This window comes from Orycteropus afer, unplaced genomic scaffold (genome assembly GCF_000298275.1).
Source record: "Orycteropus afer afer isolate SDZICR_OR568_19922 unplaced genomic scaffold, OryAfe1.0 scaffold00857, whole genome shotgun sequence".
In the NCBI taxonomy this organism is placed as follows: Eukaryota; Metazoa; Chordata; class Mammalia; order Tubulidentata; family Orycteropodidae; genus Orycteropus; species Orycteropus afer.
This window is the reverse complement of record NW_006922444.1, coordinates 588,479-594,078: the sequence shown is the minus strand read 5'-3', so window position 1 is coordinate 594,078 and position 5,600 is coordinate 588,479.

Sequence of the window (5,600 nt, the reverse complement as noted above, 5' to 3'; positions counted from 1 at the left end):
TTTGAGCCATAAGAATTATTAAGAATTATTCAGGAGTCTTACTGGGATCTATAGCAAGACTAGCTTGGTCATTCTTCCATTTGGCATTCTCTAGTCATATTTGGGCATCCTCTTGACTCACTATTACATGAACCAAATGATACCAATCAGGTAATCCAAGCTGCTATGAATTCGTAAGGATCTGGAATTCTTTAGCAAGCTTATAAGGATCCTTCTGCAGATTTGAAAATTCTTTAGAAGTAATATATAGTTTAGTGTGAGACTACGGGACAAAAGACAAACTGCCATTGTCTCCATTCTGTTGGCTACCCCAGGCAATCTCTGATAAAGACATCTCTGATAAAGGTTTTTCTTGGTTTTCAGAATCAGTAGGGTAACTGGAGAGCTTGTGCAAAGTTTTTTGAGGAGAATAAGATGGCTTTAAAAAGGGGGGGCGGTGGGAGGTAGAGAGAAGTGGTAGCCAGAGATGTTGATGGAGGAGAGGGAGCAGGGAAAGCAAAGTGACCACAGCAAATATAGATAGATAGATAGATAGATAGACAGACAGATAGATGTAGATATATATAGTGGGTAAGTCAGCAGTCATAGAGTAGACTGTCGATACATTTATGGAGCTTGGTATTGCAATTCCATGATCTTCTTAGCTTTCTTTGATATAGTATCCTGTAGGGAGGCTTGTTTACTTTCTTGATTCTTTTGAAAGCTTCAAAATACTCATTATAAAATTCCTCCTATTAGCTTGCTTTTCATGAGAGCCCTTAGCTTCTAATTTCATGTGCAGAAGAGTTTACCCACCTAGTTCAAAACTGCTCCAACATAGCCATTGATCTTCTGAAATATCCTTGGTAATCACATGCCAATGTTCACTTTCTAAATATAGATAGAGCCACAAAGCTTATATATATATATGTAAGCCACTGAAGAACTGGAGGGAGGTCCAATCTAGTCTTTAAACATGGCATTCTTCATCTTACTAAGCAACAACATGTATCTTCCAATGTACAACAACCTGTTTGTTTCCTTATTTATCACATGTACTGGTAAAAGAGTGAAAAGTTCAAATGCATTGACAATTATTGGCCACCAGATTTCAGTACAGTCAAGCCTAACTCAGCTTTGCTGTAATGTTCAACATATATATTGAAACAATGAAAGAAAAAGGAAATATAATTTATAATAAATCTAGAAGAAAAAAAAGTCAAATGCAATAGTATAAAGAGTCAAAAGTCAAGAGCAGTCACCTCAGACCACCTCTGAGAGCCAGGGAACAACTGGAGCCCAAAGGGCTTTTGGCATGGTATTAATAAATGCCAGGTCCAATGCAGTCAATGATGAGACACCTTCCTAGCCTGCCATCTAAACTACAGACATGTCCTAGAGTGAAAATACACATTCTGTAAAAGTAAAATCAAAAAGATGTACTGAAAATCCAGAGACAATCCATACCAGTAAAGCACCAATATTCACAGATGGCCACCGTACCAAGCAATAAAGAAGCAAGCACTTCTATACAGTTGAAGCAGCAATTAAAACTACAAAATTATGATTGGCTGAAAAGAAATACAGGAAACTGAAGATGTTGTTATTGTTGTTGTTATATGCCATTGAGTCAGAACCAGCTCATAGTGACCCCTGCTTCGGTTTTCGAGGCAGTATCACTATGGAAGTAGATTGCCCCATCTTCCTTCCAAGGAGTGGCTGGTGGGTATGAACTGCCAGCCTTCTGGTAAGCAGTCAAGTGCCTTAGGCACTACACTACCAGAGCTGAAGATGAGCTATATGGGAATGGGACTTAGCAGGAACTGATAGATAATGTATATGTGTTACATGATTGGTTAGGGGTACATAATTGCAAGCATACACGTTTTTCACTGAATTACAGGATGGTCACAGGACTGTGACAGGACATATCTTTCTGTGAACCTGTTATTAAACATTTTATTAAACATTTCTCAAGTATGTCTTTTTCTGGGGTTCCATTGTAAAAAAGATTTATCGATAATGCTGTGTGTCAAGAGCCTTCAGACAGGCTATCATGTCCTGTATCAGTTTGGCAATTAAGGAAAAGACCCCATGGGAACAGGCTTTTCTGTCTTTTATTTGCCCAACTGCAGAGAAAGCATGTTTCCTTAGATCAACACACAGGATGAAACTTCTCTTAGAAAAAGCAACTTTAAAATTCAACATGGATTCTAGACTCATCAAGACTTTTAAGATGGAGTTAAGGCTCTGATTTCAGGCTGCTCTATTTACACACATCAAGTACCTCACATTTTAAACTCTCACACAGCAGAAACTGCACTAAGAACATTACAAAGATTATCTCCCACATTACTTTGAGATATGTATTATCATTATCCTTATTTAAAAACAAGTATCAAGGTTTATAAATATTTTGTAATTTATTCTAAGTCACTGGTAAGTATAGGAAATACGATTTAAATTCAAGTTGAGCCAGAGCCAGAACCAGAGATCTTAATCTCTGCCATAGTAAAGCGCTATAGAACCAAAGTAAACCAATTGCCATAGAGTTGATTCTGACTCAAGAAAATCTTATGTGACTGGAATTGTGCTAGTTCAATGACTAGTTTCATTGATTCAATTACTAGTTCTTCAGAACTAGATTGCTAGGCCTTTCTTCTGAAGTTCCAATGGTAGACTCCATCCCAACTCTCAGTTAGCTGTCCAGCACATTGACTGCACCACTGAGGGTAATTCTACAAAGGGTGATGACAGGGAATGGAAGGCAGGCCTGGGTGTAATATACGGATAACAGTGAAGTTATTTACTTCAAGTTGTGCTTTGTCTTACATTTCTACAACTCAGTTAATTATCACACAGACACAAATGGCATCTACACTGATTGTTATTTAAACAATTGGAAAGGGGATCAAAAATAACTGACTTTAACTTTTGGTTTAGGCACTTCAAATCTAAATAACTTTTATTAATCAATTTACCACATCAGGAGACTCAGTTTCCTCATTTATAAAAGAGGGATGGTAATTTATATTATAATAATTTATATTTATAAAAGAGGAATAATAATCATTTATACCATGTCTATTCCATAGGCTCTTTTGATAATCATCTTCTGCAATTTGTGTAAAAAGACTGTGGACCATAAAAGTCTATAGAGATGAAAGAATGGATAAGATGGAAGGAGATGACATATGGTAATAAAACACAAGTCTTAGTTTGTTCCAGGAAGAGCTCTGGTAGTGTAGTGCCTAAGGCACTTGACTGCTAACCAGAAGGCTGATGGTTCAAACCCACCAGCCACTCCTCGAAAGGAAGTGGGAAGTCTATTTCTGTAGTGGAAACCCAAGGAGGGTTTGCTATGAGTCTGATCCAACTCTACAGTAGTGAGTTTGGTCTGGTTTGGTTTAGTTTGTCCCATTTAGAGAATTAAAGTCATTTTTATTTCCTGCTTTACCACTCATTATCCACCTTCAATTTCTTACTGTATGAACAACTTACCCATAGCATTTTTACCTCTTCATTTCTCAGGGTATAAATGAGTGGATTCAACATGGGTGTCAGAATACCATAAAATATTGCCATGTTCTTGTCTACAAATAAAGTAAAGGATGTGAACACGTAAGTAAATATACAGGGCATAAAGAACAAGCAACAACAGTGAAGTGGGTGCCACAGGTGGAAAGAGCTGTACATCTCCCTTCTGCACCGTGGAACCTCAGGGACAGCCAGCAAGAAGGTCAGCAGACAGATCACATCGCTGTTAGGTGACCACTAGCAGGCTGATGACATATGTGTTGGTGCAGATACGTTGCTGCAAGAGGTACAAGTCACAGACAACGTGACTGATCACATGAAGCCCACAAAATGGCACTGGAAGAATAAGGAGAAGTTACAAAAATGAATGCAGAAACCCCCTCAGCCAGGCCACCCCCACAAGCAGGGTCATGGTTGAGTAGTGCAGGGGCTTGCAGATATCCACATAGTGATCATAGGCCATGACCATGAGCAAGATGATCTCAACTCCTCCCAAAACATGAGTTCCGATGAGCTGAGTCATACAGTCTTCATGAGATGATCCTTCCCTTATAGAAGAAGTCAGTAATGAGTTTAGATGTCATGGAGGAAGAATAGTGAATGTCAATAAAGGAAATATTGGCCAGGTAAAAAATGCATGGGGAAGGCCAGGGTGAGACTGGAGGTGATGGTGACAGTAATAAGTATGCCACTGCAATCGATACCACATAGATGATCAAAAGACCATAAAGAGAACTCTTTACCTCTGGATTCTCTGACTCCAAGCATGATAAATTCTGTGATATTGTGTGGTTTTTCCATGGATCCCAAGGACACTGAGAATACTGACACAATTGAACCCATAAATCCAAGAAAGAAACATAATTGTAACAGAACTAGCTCCAGGGACAGGGTGGTGAAGTATTGCAGGGTTCTCTTTAGCCATACTCACTTCCTTTTCTAGATCTTCTTTGTCTTAATCCCATCTGTCACAAAATTCTTATGCCAATTTATTTTGCTAATCACATAACGTGAGTATATGTCTTTTAACTTTAGCACTACTGATTAGTAAATATCTAACTTACTAAATGAAAATAGCAATTTAATTATTTAAATCTGAATTTCCTCCATTACACTGAGAATGAACATTGAGCAGACACTGATTTTTTCATCAAAAGTGGAGTACATTTCAACATTTTCAGCATGGCCAATGAAGAGATGATGGCACTTCAGAAAATCATGAATTTCTGGGAACTCTGCATGTATAGTGCATCCTATTTGGATTAAAGCTTTTTTCTTGGACTTTGCAGTAATGTTGGCGATACTTTCTGTCTATGCATCTGATGGTAACAAAAATTAATCAAAAACAAACTGAAACAGGAGTGGGATTAACTGACTGGATACTTATCCAATTTCATTTCTCTCCTTCATTTATTTGCACTCAGTGTCCATGTTCTGGCAGCACTGTTTCTAAGAAACCAGCTTAAATGACTTTGTCTCCTAGTTTTTAATTTCATACACTTAGGTGTTTTGCAATCCCTGAATACATTTAACTAAAGGCTGCTAGTCCCTCTGCAGTCTATGGAGAGAATTCAATGTAAAAAAAGGTTGATGAACACCAGTGAAAGATTAAATCATTATCTATCTACTCTCTATGTAAGGAGAGCTATGGAGGCAGGGAGAGCAGAGCCCTTGTCTTAACCAGCTATAAATTGTAATTTTATCTGCCCTAATATTCCTGTTGTTGTTGTTGTTATATGCCATCGAGTCAGCCCTGACTCATAGTGACCCCTCCTTGGGTTCCCGAGGCAGTATCACTACAGAAGTAGATTGCCCACCTTTCTTCCAAGAGTGGTTGGTGGGTTTGACCAGCCAGCCTTCTGGTCAGCAGTTAAGTGCCTTAGGCACTACACTATTCCTAGCCAAAAAAAAAAAAAAAAAGAAAGAAAGTAAAAAGAAACCCATTGCTATGGAGTCAATTCTAACTTACAGTGACCCAATAGACAGAGTACAACTGGCCCATAGGTTTTCCAAGGCTGTAAATCTTTATGGAAGCATACTGGCACATCTTTCTCCTGAAGAGTAGCTGATGGATTCAAACTTTT